General features: G+C 38.0%; 1 protein-coding gene and 1 pseudogene across 1 annotated transcript in view; one reads left to right on the forward strand and one right to left on the reverse strand.

The window, feature by feature from the left end:
• FRYL (FRY like transcription coactivator) overlaps window positions 1-20906 on the reverse strand; it is a 255835-nt gene that overhangs the window by 204218 nt on the left and 30711 nt on the right. The window contains exon 2 of the mRNA XM_078068586.1: window positions 14901-15076. The gene's annotated coding sequence lies outside the window, so the exon portion shown is untranslated. The remainder of the gene's footprint in view (window positions 1-14900; window positions 15077-20906) is intronic.
• Window positions 71-1195, forward strand: LOC118536326 (transmembrane protein 256 pseudogene; annotated as a pseudogene).

The following is a 20906-nucleotide window of genomic DNA, read 5'->3' on the forward strand; positions in this document are numbered from 1 at the left end:
ATGGATGAACACAGAACTCCAACAAAGAGATGGAAAATATAGGAAGTACTAAACGGAAATCCCAGAGTTGATGAACACTGTAACTGAAGTGAAAAATACAAGAGAGAGGTTCACCAGCACACTAGATGAAGCAGAAGAAAGGATAAGTAAACTCAAGGACAAGGCAGTAGAACTCCCCCAATCAGAGGAGCAAGTAGAAAAAAAAAGAATGGAAAAAAAAAAAAAGTGAAGATAGCTTAAGGGACTTACGGGACATCATCAAATTGACTAACATTCTCATTACAGGGCTCCCAGAAGAAAAGAAAAAAAGGGACAGAAATCTCATTTGAAAAAAGAATGGCTGAAAACCTCCCTAACCTGGGGACAGAAACAGACATCCAGATCCAGGAGGCTCAGAGAGTTCCAAATAAGAACCCAAAGAGACCCTAAAAGCAGCAAGAGAAAAATAACTTGTTTTGTAAAAGGGAACTCCTATAAGACTATCAATACATTTTTCAGCAGACAGTTTGCAGGCCAAAAGAGAGTGACATAATAAATTCAAAATGCTGAAAAGAAAACTTCCAATCAAGCAAAGTTACCATTCAGAATTAGAGAGAGATTTCCAGATGAGCAAAAGCCAAAGGTGTTTATCACCACTAAATCACCCTTACAAGAAACATCAAAATGACCTCTTTAAGCTGAAAAGAAAGAGCACTGATCAGTAAAGGAACACATATCAAAGAGTAAATCTCACTGGAAAGATAAATATAATAAAAAATAATAGATTCATCACCTATTATTAACCTTAAAAAGACAAAAGTAGTAAAAATAACTATGAGTACAATAATTAATTAAGGGATACACAAGATAAAAAGATGTAGGTTCTTTCAGCGCATGACCACCCACTGCCACGGGCTGCTTTCTGCCGCTTTGGTGCCTCGTCCAGAGCCAGGGCCTGAGGCTTGGCGTCCTACGGGGTGCAAGCACCCGGTTTCCAGATGCCTATGGGAACGAGCTCTTTGACAAGGCCAACAAACACCACTTCTTACACAGCCTGGCCCTGTTGGGGGTGCCCCAGTTACTGCTAGCCTCTGGAACCACCTTATTCCGCACCAGCTTTTACTACCAGGCTCTGAGTGGAGATCCCAGTGCCCAGACTTTGGCCCCTGTGGGAGGGAGCCTGCTAATCTTGGGCTGGCTTACCTTGGCTCTTTGAGCTTCCTTGCATTTAATCTCTGGGTACTTTTTTGAGAGTTGGAGAAGGGAGAAGATTAAAAGAGAAAGAAAAAAAAAAGATGTAAAATGTGACATCAAAAACGGGGGGGAGGAGTAAAAATGTGGAGCAAATGCGATCAAACTTAAGTTGGCAACTATTTTATCAACTTAAAATAGACTGTTATAGATATAAGTTGTTACAGTTAAGGCTAATCTTAACTACAAAACAAAACATACAGTAAATATACAAAACATAAAGAAAAAGGAATATAAGCATACCACTAAAGAATGTCATCAAACCACAAAGCGAGCAAGAAAAGAAAGGAACAGGGGCGCCTGGGTGGCTCAGTTGGTTAAGCGACTGCCTTCGGCTCAGGTCATGATCCTGGAGTCCCGGGATCGAGTCCCACATCGGGTTCCCTGCTCAGCGGGGAGTCTACTTCTCCCTCTGGCCCTCCCCCTCTCATGCTCTCTCTCTCGCTCTCTCTCAAATAAATTAATTAATTAATTAAAAAAAAAAAGAAAAGAAAGGAACAGAGAGGAACTAAAAACAGCCAAAAAACAATGAACAAAATGGCAATAAGTACGTACCTATCAACAACTATACTTTAAATATAAATGGACTAAATACTACAATCAAAAGACAGGCTAAATGGATTAAAAAACAAAACCTATATGCTGCCCACTAGAGACTTCCTTAGATGTAAGAACACATACAGACTAAAAGTGAAGGGATAGAAGAAGATATTCCAGGGGAACCAGGGTGGTTAAGCATCCGACTATTGATTTCTGTTCAGGTCATGATCTCAGGGTCCTGGGATCAAGCCCCACATCGGGTTCAGAGCTGGGCATGGAGCCTGCTTAAGATTCTCTCTTTCCCTCTCCCTCTCTCACTGCCCCTCCCCTCTTCCCCACACACAAGCACACACTCTCTCAAAAAAAAAAAAAAAAAAAGGTATTCCATATAAATGGAAACTAAAAGAAAGCTGGGGTAGCTATACTTATATCAGAAAAAACAGACTTCAAAACAAAGATTGGAAGAAGAGAAGAAGAGACAAAGGGCATTATATAATGATAAAGGGGTCAATCCAACAGGAGGATATAACATTTGTAAATACTTATGAACCTAATATAGGAGCATCCAAATATATAAAGCAAACATTAACAAATATGAATGGAGAAATAGCCATACTATAACAGCTTGAATACCCCACTTCCATCAATGGATAGATTATCCACACAGATAATAAGAAAACATCAACCTTAAATGACATGTTAGACCAGACAGACTTAACAGATGTGTGTGTGTGTGTGTATATATATATACATATATATATAATATATACATACAGAACATCCCATCCAAAAGCAACAGAATATACATTCTCAAGTGCACATGGAACATCCTCTAGAATAGATCATATGGTAAGCCACAAAGCAAGTCTGAATAAAGAGGACTGAAATCCTATCAAGCATCTCTTCTAACCACAGTGAAATGAAACTAGAAATCGATTTTTTTTAAAAAGTTTAAAAAAGAGAGAGAAAGGAGAAATTATATTATGGCCAACAAATCACAGAGATTTGTTGCTTATTTTAAGACTAAATTCAATCTTCTTCTGTTAATGTCTTACTATTAATTTAAAAGTCCTAGAACAACTTTATAAAGGAAAGTGACATTCCTCTGTTTTAGCCAGAGTTCTTAAAATAATCTTTAACCTAAAATGTTTCCCAAAGATGGGTGCTCAGTTTAAACATTGGTGATAATTCAATCAGCTGCAAAATTCAGTTAGCAGTCTCTACATTTATAGGGAAAACCTGACAAAGTATACAAGTATCAATTGCCACAGCTGTGGTTTAAAATGAAACTCTCCCCCACTCCACTTAACTCATCCTTTTTCTCCTAGTCCCTGCTATGCCCCTTTTCCTTTATTCCTGTTTTATGTTGAGACAGTACTTGGTCCCTGGCTCAGTTTAGTGGAGAGTTCAGGGTCATCAGAATAATACCCCTGGAATGCTGCCTCTGAACCAACTTCTCAATTTAGATTATGCTCCTCTTCTTAAGAATCTTGATATACATCCAAATCATAATAAGGCTAGATGTAAATACTAACTGGAAGATTTATTATAATAAAGCAAAAAAGGAAAGAAAAAAATTTTAATCTTTCGAAAAACCTAATACCATGTACAGTGTAATAAATAAAAAGAGACATAATTCTACTACCTTTGCTGAGCCTGATGGTTTATCAAGCGAGGTAATGAAGGACACAAACAGTGAATAAGACAGATCTATGACCTTATGGAATCTGAGATTCATCCAGTTCTAGGACCATCCCTCCTCAACTGTCCTACAAGGAGAGTGTTGTAGAAAGTTCCAATATGGCACAAATGGGACTCATTACAAAATAACAATGCTTATCTTTTAATAGATTGGGCTTCTGGATTAAGGTTGTGATTGTATTGGAAGCCGGAATTCTCATGGAGGATTGGAAAGGAGAGAGGAAACAGAAGAGGAGAGTGCAAAGCAAGGAACTGAGTCACTCTCCCACCTCACCAGGTTTTTCACCCTAACTACTAGTTACATAAATCCTATGTGGAATGCAATATTTCACTTATGACAATTTTATTACTTAAGCTTTTCATAAACCTGTCAAACCATGAGCTGCATGAAACATTTTTGTTTCATAGATTCTCGGTTTTAAAAATAAAAACTTTCATCACTCCAAACTAAATGCAATATGATTGAAGATCACACTACCAAATGATTTGATTCTTACCTATAACCACCTGCCCCAGTTAAGGTTTCAAAGTAATTTTTTTAAAAAACCATACTGCAGAAACTAAGACTTAATGTCCCAATTTCATCTTAAGCAAGCTCACTAAAAATTTCCATGAAGATATTTTTACCTTAAAATAATACAACCAAAACACTTCTCTTTAGTTACTATTGCTGCAACACCAAAAATGTGAAACGTCACTAGGAAATTTACTTTTAAAATAGGTTTAAAAGGTTTAGTCCCCACTGCATTTCCAATGATAAAAAGAAATCCCATTCAGGATGGAATTATTAAAATTATTATCATCTCCCAATCATTTTATTGCATCAATATGTAAGAAAACAAAAAACAGTCATTTATTTCAAGAGGTGATCCAAAAAGACTAAAACTTACATTAATATCAGAAAAGTGCCATGTAAAACAAATCTATATAAACCCCATTTCCATTATAATTACAGAGAAATGACCTCCGATGAGAAGGTAGCCGTGTATGTAGTGCAGTTACACAATACTAAGCTACACTAACAGACAAAGTGACTTAACCTCATTTATAGGAGAAAAGGGAGAGAGGGAGAGGAAAGAAGAAAGAAATAAGAAAGAAGACCTGTAAGAAAAAAAAAAAAAAAAGATGGAACACAGAAAATCATTTTTGCAAGTTTGCAAGCAGTAAATGATAGTACTCTTCCCAAAAGAAACATGCTGGCCGGCCCTGATATATATAAACAAAATCACATATGAGAATCAAGTATACTAGTATTTGTCAACATGCAGACTACTGCATTCAACCTAGCAAGACACCTGATTAAAAAATTAGCCAAGTAGAAGATTAGTCCACAAGATACCTCAGGTAAAAGAAGAGATTTAGATATACTACACAGTCATGATTTTATTGGCCATTCTCCACCACCACGGAAATCAAATACTGAATGCTCTAAACATGCCATTTCCCTCCCTCCCCACCGGAAGTCATAAGAGCTCTCTGATATTGCCATATAAACATATTTTCGTCAAACTAGTATAGACAGTTTAAGTATTACTTGCTGTTCACTGAATTGTAAAGACCATTTCAAAAGGGAAGTAAGAGTTTCCTATACCTGAAGGTTTAATACGAGATATTTTTTTTGAGACTTGTCTCTTTTTACAAGAGATTCTGATAAGTGATCTACCACATTGAATGCTCCCTAATTTCATACAATTCAACAAATGTCTATTGAGTTATTAGTTACAAAAATAAAAAATACATGCTTCTTTGCACTCCAAATAAATACATGAATATTTCTGATACAACAGACACTGTGACAAATTTTAGAATTGACACATCAAAAAGGGAAATAGAGTATGTGGGTTAAAAGTCAACCTGACTGGGGCGCCTGGGTGGCTCAGATGGTTAAGTGTCTGCCTTCGGCTCAGGTCATGATCCCAGGGTCCTGGGATGTAGCCCCACATCAGGCTCCTGGCTCAGCGTGGAGCCTGCTTCTTCCTCTCCCTCTGCCTCTCCCCCTGCTCATGCTCTCTCTCTCTCTCTCTGTATCTCTGTGTCTGAAATGAATAAATAAAATCTTTAAAAAAAAAAAAAAGTCAACCTGACTGAGGAGATTTAAGGAGAACTGGGGAATAGTCAGGATCTGAGGAGAGCCTTTAGGGAAAAGAGAGAGAAGATAGGGTTCCAGAAGCAGAGATGTCATGACAGAAGATGAGCATGAGCTAAAGAAAAGAGGTAGAAACATATCAGTTTGGTTGTCTAAAGGAAAGCAGTCTCACTTGGAAGCTTAAAGAAAATGACAGAGCCTCCAATTTCAGGTGGGCTTTCATTTTTCCACAATGAGGGAGTGTATTAGTCAGGGTTCAGAGACTACAGAGAAACAGAACCAAAAGGATATATAGAGAGATATATATGAGATTTGCTGTGGGAATTAGCTCAAGTGATTATGGAGAAGTCCCATGATGTGCCATCTGCAAATTGGAGAACGATGAAAGCCAGTGGTGTAATTCAGTAGGAGTTCCACGAGGAATTGAGATCCAGAGAGGTCAATGATATAACTCCCATAACTCTCATCTGAGGCCAAAGGTCAGGGTGGGGGTCAGGAGGGCAGGGGGTTGCTCTGTGTGTAAGTCCCAGACTCTAAAGGCCCAAGAACCTAAAGCTCAAATGTCTGAGGGCAGCAGAAGATGGAACTCCCAGCACAAGGAGCTCGAACAAATTCACCCTTTCTCTGCTTTTTTGTTCTGTTTGGATCCTAGGAGGACTGGTGATGCCCACCCACAGCGGTGAGGGTGGATCTTCTTTACTTAGTCTACTGACTTAAATGCTAATCTCTTCTGGAAACACCCTCACAGACACACCCAGAAATCCTGTTTACCAGCTCTCTGCGCATCCTTTAAGCCAGTCAAGTTGACACACAAAATTAACCAACACAGGGAGCTGCCACAAGTTTTTGAGAAAGGAAGTGACATGAACAGACCTGTGATTTCTAAAAGTTACCTTCTGAAGCAGATAGGAAGAAAGATTGAAAGAGCAGGACCAGTTTGTAAAAACCTACTGGACTAGTCAAGAGAGAAATTCCTGAACAAAGCCTATGGGAGGCATGGACAAAGCACTGAAGTAGAACTCAAAGAATTTCACAGCTGAGCGAATGGGAGACCAACACTCTTCACAAATACTACTACAGCCTCCTGACCAACTTGCAAGATCCCCTCCCAAGCATTCCCCCCACCCCAGCCAGAGTGATTGTTTTACAAAGTAAACCATATTGCATCTCAAGGCCCTCCACCCCTCCTCCCTCCATGCCAGTCAAGCGGGCCTTTTCATTTTCTAGAAGTTCAACTTCTTCCCTGCCTCAGGACCCTCATGCACTGCTTTCTATATCTGGAAACTGGCACCTCAGTGTTTTCCACCAGGTGAACCCTAACTGGCCTTCAAATCTCAGTTTAAATGTCTCTCTCTCAAAGAGGCTACCCTCCTAACCCCTCCAATCTAGTCACATGCCCCAACCTTTAAATTCTCTCTTGAAATATGAACCACAAATTCAGACATGGGTTTGTGTTTATATTTGATTAACACCCCCCCCCCCATAGACTATTCCCTGAGAGGCAGGACTATGACTATTTGTTCCCTAGTGTCTGTACCCATAGTTAGCACCTGGCAGGGGCTTAATGAACACTTGCTCAATGATAAATACACCACAAAAGATCCCTTCAGGTGCTCTACTGGGAAAATGATAATGCCATTACCTAATAAAGGGAACACAGGAACATCAAGTTTGGGGATAAAGTGGAATTCTATCTGGGGAATGTTGAGTTGAAGAAATAGTGGATTAGGTCTGAGCTGTACATGTGGAATCACCAAACAGTGAAGAATAAATGTAACATTGGAAAAGGAGAAGCAAAATAAAGCAAGCAGATCAGAAGAACTTCTACCTAACTGCCAGGAAGAAGAAAACAGACAAAAAGACTGATATTCCTGGGTGCCTGGGTGGCTCAGTTGGTTAAGCGACTGCCTTCAGCTCAGGTCATGATCCTGGAGTCCCTGAATCGAGTCCCGCATTGGGCTCCCTGCTCAGCAGGGAGTCTGCTTCTCCTTCTGACCCTCCCCCCTCTCATGCTATCTCTCATTCTCTCTCACTCAAATAAATAAATAAAATTAAAAAAAAAAAGACTGATATTCCTAATACGTAAAAGGCTTATAAAGTAGAAAATACCAACAAACCTAGAGAAAATGAGGCTTAAAAAAAAAAAAAAAAGGACAGTTAACAGAAAAAGAAAAGCATATGTGCCCTAACCATATTAAAATATATTCAGCCCACTGTGTACCTCAATGTAAATTTGGTGTAATATTATCTTTAAAAATTCATTAACTTAAGTGTCTAAAGATAAAGAAATTTTAAAAGTTAAAAAAAGATATTCAGGGGCGCCTGGGTGGCTCAGTTGGTTAAGTGTCTGCCTTTGGCTCAGGTCATGATTCCAGGGTCCTGGGATCAAGCCCCGCATCGGGCTCCCTGCTCAGCGGGAAGCCTGCTTTTCCCTCTCCCTCTCCCTCTGCTGCCCCCGCTTCTTGTGCTCTCTTGTGCTGTCAAATAAATAATACCTTAAAAAAAAAAAAAGATACTCAATTTCACTCATAAGGAGATGGAAATTAACAACAAGGCTATTCCATTCAGCAAAAAAACAAAAATCTGACAACATACTCTGATGCTAAGGTTACGTATAGACAAATAGGCACTCTCACATTACTGATGGGAACAGAGAGAGAGAGAGACATGAGGATAAACCCGGCAATATCTAGTAAGACTGCATACTCATTTACCCCTTGACCCTGCAATTCCACATCTAGGAATCTGTCGCAAATATACAATGGCAAAATATAAAAAGACATGTATATGCACAAGGCCATTTATAGCAGTACTATGAACAAGAAATTAGAAACAATTCAAATGCCCACCAATTAGGAACTGGCTAAATGAACTATGGTCTATTCACTCAATGTAGCTATAAAAGGAATAAGTAATTTACTACTAAGAAGGGATCTCCAGGAGCTATTAAGTGAAAAAAGTAAGGCATACAGCATTCTATGTGAGAAAGGAAGAATATTAATATATATTTTGCTTATATTTAAAAAAAAAAAAAAAAAAACCAGAACAGAAGAACAAGTTTTTAGAATGCAATTACTTAGAAGGGAAAATAGAGAAACCAGAGATGGAAATCGGACTCCTTTGAATAAATCTTGTTTTGCAGATTTGACTTTGGAAATATGAAGCTGTTATACAGGATTATAAAACAAAATTACATTTTAGAACAATTACTAAGTATCAAAATTAAAATATATGAACTTAAATGTATATCCAGTTGGTGGCATAGCTGTACAGAGAACAATTATTAAGACCCACTTAAACAGTATGGTAGACAGCCTCTGAGAGGGGCCCCAAGACCCCCACACTTCCTGGTATTCACACCCTTAGGTAATTACCTCCTCTTTAATAGGGACTGTATTTAGAGACTTGTTTCTAAGAATAGAATGCAACAGAACACCCATGTTCACAGCAGCATTTATTCACAATAGCCAAAAGGAGGAAACAAATGTCCATCAATAAATGCATGGATAAATAAAACACGGTATATACATACAATGGAATATTATTCAGCCTAAAAGAAGGAATGAAATTCTGACACGTGCACACAGATGAAACCTTGAAGACATTCTGCTAAGGTGAAATAAGTCACGAAAGGACCAATACCATATGATTCTAATTACAAAGGACCCAGAGTAGTCAAATTCAGAGACAGAAAGTAGAATAGTGGTTGCCAGGGGCTGAGGCAAAAGGGAGATGGGGAGTTAGTAATACTTAATGGGTCTAGAGTTGTGGTTTGGAAAGACAGAAAAAGTTCTGGAGATGGATGGTGGTGGTGATTATACAACAATGTGCATGTACTTAATGCAAACGAACTACACACTCAAAAATGGTTAACATGGTATATTTCATGTTATATATTCTATTATATACATATATTTTTTAACACAACAAATTTTTTTTTAAAAGAATGCAGAATATGTGATGGGCTGTCACTCTAAGAACAGATTTTGAAAAGGCCATGGCTTCCATTTTGGACACCCTTTCTCCTTTGCTCCAACCTAATAACCAGCTGCCGTGTTGTTAAGTGCCCTGGGGAGAAGCCCAAGGAACTCGTTTCTGGCCAACAGCTAGAAAGGATTTGAGACCTGCCAATAATCACCTGACTGTGCTTGAAAGCACCCCCAAGGGCTCCTTTGTGCCCCCTCCAACTGAGTCTTGGGATGAATGCAGCCCCAGCTGACACTGAGATTGCAGCTTTATGAGAGACCCTGAGCTAGAGGCACCCAGTTATGCTGCACCCTACAGAAAATGACCCACAGCAACTGAGATAAGGTTTGCTGTGCTAAGCCACTAAGTTTTGGGGTGATTTGTTACACAGCAATAGATAACTAATACACACAGTACTTTGACTAAACATTCCTAAGGGAATGTGCCCCATATCAAAAAAGAATTACAAATTCCATTGCTGGGTACATATCCAAGAAAAAAAGCACCTATGTCTACCAAAAGACATGTACAAGAATGTTCACAGCAACTTTATTCATAATTATCCCAAACTAAAGCAACTCAAATATCCACAACTGGAGAACAGATAGATTGTGGCATTTCACACAAATGGAATACTACACAGCTATGAAAAAGACAAACTACTATTTCATACAACATTGGTAAATCTCACAGACAAAATGTTGAGCAAAAGAAGACAGAAAGTTTTAACACTGGTACTGCTATTCTAAGACTTCTGTGTGTATAACATACAGAGGTACTCAAAATGAGGAATTATGAAATGTTCTAATTATATTATTCCTGGTGTCACTGGGAACCAGGATTCTTAGCTGAGAAAGATAGATATAAAATAAAAAAAGATTGAGCAAAACTCTTATAGAGCTGAAACAGAATTGGAAGTATCAGTAGGAACTCATGAGGTTCTCTATCTTAAAAAAAAATTCTCCCCTAATTTTGACTACTGAAAATACCTAGAAACAATGATCAATCCATTAGAAATGAGAACCCCTAGAGCCCAGAGTATAGTCTTAAAATCCTATTCCCCAGTAAAGGAATCGGGGTCCCTCGGGTCCAGGGATACCAGGCATAGGGAGGAAATGTACATGATGTACCTGGAACTCCTTGTCATACCAGATAATCAAGAAGCTATCAAAAACTACTAGAGCCATGTCAAAATAACTCAGTAAGCAACTTTAAAAGGCTCCGACTGACCAAAGTTTAAATAATTTAAGCATCAATAAAAATAATCCATTACGTTTAAATCTAAGAGTCCTTAATGAGTCTAGGGGAGAAGGGGCAACCCTAACTGATCACTACTGCAGAAGGCTGATATAAACAACTCATTGTTTTGAAACTGGTAGGCCAGGGGAAACTATCAAGCTTTTCTCCAACCTTTCCTATACAAACTATACAAGTAGGTAACAAATAGTATATGAGGAACAGTTTCTCTTTATAGAAGATTTCACATGATAAATGAACAGTAAAGCTATAGTATTAACACATCACTATCTTGCAACCCCTAATTATTTAATAGACCTAAAGCAGGGAGTCCATCACCTGTTTTTGTAAATAAAGTTTTATTAAAACACAGCTACACTCATTCATTTACATTTTGTCTATGGCTGCTTTCCCATTTCAAGGACAAAGTTAGTAGTTGCATCAGAGGAAACCAGATGGCCCACAATGGGTAAAATACACACTATCAGGCCCCTTACAGCGAAAGTTTGCCATCCCCTGATCTAAAGCATTGAGCACAAATGTCAACTAATCAACATTAAAAGAGGGAGAACTAAAAGCTGTGTGCACCAGACACTTGCCAAAACACACAGACTTGCCAAAAGAAAGTGAACCTGAATCTGAGTAAGTCTCTAGATCCAACTACCAACTAACAAGAAATACAAAGGACAGAGGAGTATGTTCAATCACTTCACAGGAATGTAATCAGGAGCATCCACATCTATGGGACAAAGACCCAATTTGTCAACAAATTTTTTTTTTTTTTTTTTTAAAGATTTTATTTATTTATTTGACAGAGAGACAGCGAGAGCAGGAACACAAGCAGGGGGAGTGGGAGAGGGAGAAGCAGGCCTCCCACTGAGCAGGGAGCCCGATGCGCGACTCGATCCCAGGACCCTGGGATCACGACCTGAGCCGAAGGCAGACGCTCAACGACTGAGCCACCCAGGCGCCCGTCAACAAATAAATTTTAAGGACAAGGACAACCTTAGGAGAAAAATTAAAATTGCAATGAAGGGAGGGCTCATCTAGATGCTGATTCAATCAAGTCAACTGCTTTAAAAATGTATAAAAGAATCAAAATTACCACCAACTGGATATTTTATTACATTGGGATTGTTGCTGTTTTTTAAAGGTGATAATGGTATTATAGTTGTATTTTTTTTTTTTTTTTAAGATTTTATTTATTTGACAGAGAGAGAGACAGCGAGAGCAGGAACACAAGCAGGGGGAGTGGGAGAGGGAGAAGCAGGCCTCCCGGCAAGCAAGCAACCCAATGCGGGGCTCGATTCCAGGACCCTGGGATCATGACCTGAGCCGAAGGCAGACGCTTAACGACTGAGCCACCCAGGCGCCCCTTGTAGTTGTATTTTTTAAAAGAAGATCTGCTACTTTAAGAATACATACTGAAATAAAAATAAATTATATGATGTCTAGGATATGCTTTAAAATGATACAGGAGTGGGAGAGAAGTCGGTGGGAGATAGACAAACAATTTGGCAATGATTTGATAATTATTAAACCTGAGTGATGAATACAAGGGGGTTCATTACAATAGTCTGTTTATTTTTATATAAATTTTAAATTTTCCATAATAAAAATTAAAAATAAAGCAAACATTTCTTATTCAGACACCGAAAAAAATCTGAAGTAAAAAGAAGAATAGGTCAGAGAAGTGTGTTAGATCACCCCAAAAAGCAACTGGACTGTGACAAGGTATGGATCTTTCAAAGGAATGATAAGAAGCCAACTTTGAAAAGAACCAGTTCAGGGATCAAGTAAATGATTGCTGAGTAGATCCAAACTTAGTCATGTGTCCTTTTCCAACTATATCAAGCATCTAGAACTAGGGGGGAAAGGATATATATGGCAAAGGAACTTAGGTTTGAGATTTGGTAAGGCAGTTACTCAGAATTTTTAAAAGGCAAGAGAATATAAGATGCAAGAATGATCATGGAGTTTGGGTAAGAGGAAAGCTAATGAGGCTAGGAAATAGCTCACTTGGTTAGAAAAACAAAAAAATGCCAAGAAACTGCAAGTCATAATAAAGACTAAGAACAGATTTGAGAAGTGGGATGTGACAGAGGGTAATGATCATGACAGGAAACTTTCCAAAACCTCAGAAACAGAAGTGTTCCAGGTGATGGGGAAGCCTAAGGTAAGAAGGGGTGGGGTGTGAGCAGTATGTAGAATTTTGACGCTCCAGTCCCAGTGAACTAATGCTGGTTAACTAACTGGTTTCAACTACCTGCCAAAGAATCACACCCTTCTCCCAAGCTTATTTCAAAAGGTTATCTGTATGTGTAAGGGGCCCAGGACCGGAAGCTCTGGTCTAAGATGTAGTGATCCTGGAAAATTAGTAAGGTGAAAATGATGGAGGCTAGGCAGACAAAGAAGCGTGATGAGAGCCACCAACATGATACAAGAGACAGAAAGGGAATATCGGAGTCAAATAATGGAAAATTCCAGAGGTCAAGAGAAGAATAAAAATGTGGAGAGAAATAAAAGACATCAAAACAAAACGATTAATTGAAAAATGTTCGGTTAGTGGAAGCCTTATTGGAACTCCGTAACTCAAAGAATATAGTCTAAAAATCTATCAAAGGGGTTACAGAAGAAAGGTATCCTCAAAAAACCAACAATCTACCAATTTGTTCATTACAATCATAAAAGTGTTAGATGTATGAAAGCACCAAAACACCTTATAAATCATTTAGTTTAATTCACTCATTTCATAGATGAGAAAACTGAGCTCTACTAAGGCTAATTAACTTGCGCTCAAAAACACAATGCAATTAATGATTATAACTAGGGCTAAAACGTACCCCATTCTGCACTCAACCTCCCTACCTGGCATCCTCACCTAACACCATGGTTCCATTTGGTGACTTACTTCTCTACAGTGCTAAATGTCATTATATATTTCCATGCATCAAGAGCAGGCATTTGGTAAATATTTGTTGACTAACACTCAAAATAAGCCTACTTCAATAATTTTCTTTTAAACGTCTCCTATAACAACAACTGGTTCTGCTCAATTTTATGCCTCTGCCCCACCCCACCCCCACCCAGCCAAAAATGTATTGAGTAAATCTCAGGGATGTTCAAAAAACATGTTGGCTAACTAGCATCTATGCTTCCAAAAACTGTTAGAATATGAAAAGGCACACATAGTGCCAGGCTAAAAAAAGAAGAGTTGGCATCACACACCTCTCTTATCATCTCCATAAATATGTAACTACATAATGTACATCAATAGGAATTAAGACAACGTTCTTGACCCAGTGGACTCAACGTACCTAAATAGATAGGAAAAGACAGTAACGGGATGAACTACCCAACCTTCCAATAAGGGATTAATGGAGTACATATAGAGTACATAATGTATACACACAGTTGTTTATATATTTTTATATTCTTTATAAATATCAGATATTATACTGGACCTAGAATCTCACATGGAAAGAATGTTTTGAAGCCTCCAAAAATCTGATGTTGCTATTTTTAGATGTGATTTTTAAAAATTAGCAAAAAAAAAAAAAAAATGCAGGTATTACTCATCTGTGAGAAGAGAAGGCACAATAAAGGGGAAGGCAATCCCCCCCCCCAAAAAAATTGTTTTCACAAATTTCTATTATTCTGTTAAAAAGTACATATCCTTGGAGTGCCCAGGTGGCTCAGTCCGTTTAGTGTCTGGCTCTTGGTTTCAGCTCAGGTCATGATCTCAGGGCCCGGGGATGGAGTCCCGAGTCAGGCTCAGTGCTCAGCGGGGAGTCCCCTTGTCCCTCTCCCTCTGCCCCTCCTCCCCCTCGTGCTCTGTCTCTCTCTCAAATAAATAAAATCTTTTTTTAAAAAAATAAATAGAAAAGGGGGCGCCTGGGTGGCTCAGTCGTTAAGCGTCTGCCTTCGGCTCAGGTCATGATCCCAGGGTCCTGGGATGGAGCCCCGCATCGGGCTCCCTGCTCTGCAGGAAGCCTGCTTCTCCCTCTCCCACTCCCCCTGCTTGTGTTCCCTCTCTCGTTATGTCTCTCTCTGTCAAATAAATAAATAAAATCTTTAAAAAAATAAATACATAAATAAAATAAATAAATAAATAGAAAAAATAAAACGTACATATCCTTACCACTTAGAACAGGTTGTTGAGGCACAGAGTTTGTAGAAAAGACACCAATTTGGGAAAGGATCCATCTAGAAGCTTTTTCAGTGTGGAGCTTGTACTTTATAGGCACACGAGTGGGCTCGCTGGTGCAAAGCAGTAGTGATTCACCATGTACAAAGCAGAATATGGGATGTTAAAGGCTGGAAGACAAAAAATGAGAGAAAAGAAAGAAATATGGTTGGTTATTAGTAATACCCATGTTTAAAACAGAAGTTGTAACATTTTAGCAGTTTTCATAGAATATCATTATTGAAATTAGTTTTTATCATTGAGAATCTAGACAAGAAGAACTTTCTTGTCTAAAAATCTCAACTACAAAGGGAAAGACTATCTGGAGAGAGAAAACAAAATGAGAATTAGTCTTTTGAAGGATCTAAAGATTTTTTTTGCCACCCACAACATCTTTCTCAAATGTATTATAAATTTCCTTACCATCTAAACATAATTAACTGTTCCTTAATGACACAAGAGCAATCATCATAAGAGTGCTTCCCTAGTACTTGAGGACATATACCTTATGGGACTTGGGGTAATAACCCTAGAACTGCCTTTATTTCAAAAGGTACACCCCAAAGTACCCTAAGAAATAAGCACTTTCTGTTGCTGGTGATAATGTCAATATCTACAAAATTAAGAATGACTTTATCCTTTGACCCAACAATCCTATTTCTGGGACATTCTCCTACAGATATACTTGTACACTCACAAAATCAAGCGCACAGCAGGACTGTTGTGGGATTATTTGTAAAAGTGAAATACAGGAAACAACCGGTTACACATGACCCAGCAATCCACTCCTGGTTATATACCAAGAGAAATAATAAGATATATACATGCAAAAATATGTATATAAATGTTCATAGTAGGGTTATTTGTAATAACCAAAAGGCAGAAACAATACAAATGTCATCAACTGATGAATGAATAAAATGTGGTATATCCCATCCAATGGAATATTTCTGCCTCAAACAAAAATGAAGTACTGATACATGCTACAAAATAGATGAATCTTAAAAACATTATGCTAAGTAAAAGAAACTAATCACAAAAGGCCACAAAGGCCGCATATTACATGATACTATTTATATGAAGTACCTAGAATAGACAAATCTACATACAGAGAAAATAGACTAGTGGTTGACTAGGGCGGGGTGGGGGGAGAGGAGGAATGACTGCTAATCGGTACAGTGTTTCTTTTGGGGATGCTGAAGATGTTCTAAAATCAACTGTGGTGATGGCTGCACAATTTTGTGAATATTGTACACTTCGGTGATTTGCATGGTATGTGAATTATATCTTAATGAAGCTACTATATTAAAAAAATATATATGTAGTCTGTAGCTTCTTCACCACTAACCAGTATTTCCCATATTATTCCTTATCACCTTCCAACACTATATAATGGGAAAGGCACTGGATTCAAGATAAAACAGGACTCTTGCTAATCTTAAACCATAAATGAACCAGAACTTTCAAGTTTCAATTTCCTCTTGGGGAAGGCAGGGAATCCTCTGTGTTACACTGTCTTATTTTTTCCCTAACAATTGAGCTGCATGCTTACCAAGAGTAAACTATATCTGCCCCAAAATCTGTTTATGCCAATTGTATTTGCAATAATTATGTAACTTAAATATTACATCAAAAATATGAGTGCAAAGAAAATGCTGGGTCTCTGAAAATTAAGCTGTATGATTTGAAAAAGCCAAGTTCCTTAAAAAATATCCTAAAGAGAAGGCCTGAGTTATACAAATGATTGATGATGTATAAGCATTTTATACTTTTCAATTATGAAATATTTAAGGTATGTATCTTTCTAATGATTCCTCACTTTAAACAAATTTTCTGTGTAACCAACCCAACTACCGGTTGATTATACAACCAATATTGTATAAGAGAGAAAGTCTACTCTATACAAGTAGTTTGTATAAAAAACTGACAAAGTACACCACTATTCCTACCAATCTATCTCATGCTCTAAAGAGTGATGGTTGACCCTACTGAGTTCTGTCTTAGAGACGCTGAAACTTTTCTACTCTTTAAGCTCCCAGGCCCACCACAGTCTTGAACTCTACAGATAACTTGTCTCTTAAACTAAAAGAGGATGCCCAATGTAAACTCTTCAAATTCAATTCAAGGGTGCTGAAATCCCTCTTCCTATGCTCTTAGGTTCTCCAAATCCTCCCTTTTCAAAGTTACACTTACATCTGACCTATATATTCAGATGACCATTAAGCAAAAAAAAAATTTTCTCACTTACATTCACGCACCATAGACTCCTCTTGATTTCCTCCTAGCACACATTTGTGCCTCTTCTTTCTCACCTATCAACTTATCCTCGATTTCCAATCACTTGCACTCTGACTCCAATACTAAATACTAAAATACTCTTCCTAATGACTTCAAAAGAATTCTAAGTGCCCATTCTAACTTGCATCTGACCTCCCCTCTCTTACTACTCCAATGCACCTCAGCGATTGCTGCCAAATGCACAACTGTGATCACAAAATTCTCTGGCTTGGTAATATACAGTGGTACTCCTAATTCCTACAGAATAAAGTCCAGAAATTTATTAGCCTCACAGTCAAGATCCTAATGGCAGAAAGTCAACTGCTAGCACATCCCCCTAATATTCTCTAGACTACAGTCAGGCTGAACTCTGCTCCATGCAAACATATCCCATTCCTACACCCACATTCTTTTTCCATCTAGAATGTCCACTCTTTGTTTCGATGCACTGAAATTCCTCTAAAATCATTTCTAAAGTAGAAAATCACTTATCCAACTCGAGCATTGGATTTCTCAACCGTCACACCTTCAAGGACTATTTTATAAAGATCATAAAGTGCTACAACTATAATAAGTATTATTAAGTATAAACTAAGAGCCAGCATATATCACTCAACAAATGTGGTTACTATTATTCACTCAACAGAATAAGTGCTCTATAAATATTTTTCAAATTGAAAATTTGAAAAAATTGTATTTTCCAGCCACACTACACTCTTTGCCCTAAAAACAATAGTTCAAGGTTTGATACCTCTGAAAGTTAAGATGATGAAAATTTCTGATAATCAATAGTTTTCAATGGATGGGAATCTCATACAGATTCATGGTGTAAGAACAGTAACCCACTACTTCATTATTTAGTCAAGAGCAACTTGATTCATAATCATTTCACAGTATATGTCAAGTCATTATGCTGCATGCCTTAAACTTAGTGTTGTATGTCAATTATATCTCAATAAAAAGTGGGGGAGACAACTTGATTCAGTAATATCTACCAAAAATACGAAAGGCAAGGCATACAAAAACAGTAGTTTCATCATTTATGTTTTTTTAAAAAATCGTGTGAAATACACCTAACATATAATGTACCATCTTAACCATTTTTAAGTGTGCAGTTCAGTAACATTAACGTACATCCACACTGTTACACAAACATCACCATCATTCATCCATCTCCAGAACTCTTTCCATCTTGCAAAATTTAAACTCTGTGACCATTAAACACTAACTCCCCATTCCCTCTCCCCAGCCCCTGGTTACAAGCATTCTACTTTCTCTGTCTAGGAGTCTACTCTGGGGACCTCACTGGAGCGGGATCACACAGGATTTGTCCTTTGTGACTGGCTTATTTCACTAAGCATGATATCCTCAAGGTTCATTCATCTTATCATTTACCTTTTCAACAAGAACTTCAAAACCACACAAAGGACATGGTTTAAACACATTCTAGTTTAAACTCATGGTTTACACATTCTCTGTACCCTGGAGATTTAGAGGACTCAAACTACAAAAAGAAAGGGAAAAGGAAAACACATAGTGGATAATCTGGTATGATACCAGGCATTCTGCTAGGTGCATTTCGCAGACAATTAAGTCCACACGACCCTGAGGAGGTAGGGTTATTATTATTCCCAATTGGTAAAAGAAAAAGAAGGCTCAGGAGACCACGCAGTATTAGATAGGCCTCCTATGTTACTTTCCTATTTCCACTTTGTTTTTATCATAGAAGTTATCACTATCTGACATATATCCATATATACATTTATCTCCTTATGTGCAAATTATATGTAGACCAAATAAAGTTGGAAATCACCACACTAGCGCAAGGGCCATAGTTATATAACAAAGTTGTGTCTATTATACAACATAGTTTAAAATCTAAACATCTTACAATCTCTGGCTTTTCTGAGATGCTTTTCCACAGGTACATTTCTTAGATACTCAGAATTTGGGAGACCTTATTGCTGCTAAAGATACATTTAGAGATATTTCTGCCCAGCAGGGATGGGAGGTGGGAGGCAGGGGAGGGCCGGGGTAGAGGATAAAATTCCAACTGAGAAGTCCAAGGAGGCTTGTCCTCAATGACCCCAAATTTAGTATAACATCCCTATGTTCTATAAATTTGGTTGTTTCTATCAAACTTTACCTGAGGACTCTTCTACGAAGCATGAGTTTACAATAGAAGGGGAGATACAAGGTTATGATGTATGGTCTACTTATACCTTAAATATAGTCTCACTATAATATTAGCTATAGTTACAATAATTTGATTTCCTTCTTCTGCTTCAGAATGAAAGTAAATATTCCTACCATCCTGTATTGCTATATTTTCTCCCTCAAATTAGCTAAAATTTTTATTTCAAGAAATTAAGAATTAAATACCTAACATTTAAGCTGCTTAAACTATATTTTTTCATAATTATAGCAAATAACTCCACAATTAGAAGAATTTAAAATGTTATGAAGCAAAATCTGATTGTTTAAGGGCTCTCTAAATAAATTCTTACTTGTAACAAAGCCTACAATTCCCATTAACTTATTGTTTTCATAAAATAATTTCTTTTGCGCACAGTATGAAAAATGTTACTCATAAAAGAAGTACTGTGTTCACAAAATAATTTTATCTTCATTGATGTAATACGAAGTCAGTGGTTTCCTTTTTGTGGTAAACAATGGGTCTTAGGAAACACATTCCCCGCTAAATGTCTTTTACATTTTTTTATACACAATTGGTTCAACTTCCTAATAATCACTATTTACCAGAAATGTGAAAGATAAAAATCTGTCAAGATACACAATAAGATTAAGCAAGCCAAAAGAGAAAAATAAAATTATAAAGTTTCCCTAAAGAGGGTGGGGTAGAGAAAACTCAACCTAACACCAACAATCTCCAAGCCATTTTTAAAACAGAATACTGGTTTCAAGCTGACAAAAATCCACATCTTTTTTCTCCCTTCCCAAAGGACCATGCCCATCAGCATACAAACATTCTGTAACGATCCCCACCTTAAGGGAAGGACAAAAAGAGCCCTCCGATGACATTGTGATTTATAATAAGAAATATACATTTGGTCTTTGTCCCATTTCTGGCACAGAACTCCCAAAACCCTTACAATTTCCTAAGTGATGACAGCCTTAAAGGTGTCTTTTGTTGTTAATGAGGTGACTTTTTGGGCCACACCCAAGGATCAGAACTAGTTGCCAGGTGAACCAACCTGTGATTAGAGGGTTGGAACTTTCAGTGTCACCCCAGCCCCTCACGTGGTGTCAGCGGGGAGGCTGGAGGTTGAATCAATCGCCAATGGCCAAAGACACAATCATCATGCCGGTGTAATGAAACCTCCATAAAAACACAAAAGGACGGAGGCTGGAGAGCTTCCGTGTTGCATACGTGCAGATGTGGGGAAAGTGGCACACTCAAGGGCATGAAAGCTCCTCACCCTTTCCCCATACCTTGCCCTATGCATCTCTTCCATCTGGCTGTCGCCCAGTTTTATAATAAATTAGTAACCTAGTAAGTAAAATGTTTCTTCAAGTTCTGTGAGCCACTCCAGCAAATGAATTGAACCTGAGGAGGAATTTGCTGGAACCTCTAATCTATAGCCAATAGGTCCAGGAGCACAGGTTGACATGCTGGACTGGTGTCTGAAGTGTGACTTTGGGGGTTGGGGGTAGAGGGGAGTG

Source organism: Halichoerus grypus, chromosome 3 (assembly GCF_964656455.1).
Source record: "Halichoerus grypus chromosome 3, mHalGry1.hap1.1, whole genome shotgun sequence".
Classification (NCBI taxonomy): Eukaryota; Metazoa; Chordata; class Mammalia; order Carnivora; family Phocidae; genus Halichoerus; species Halichoerus grypus.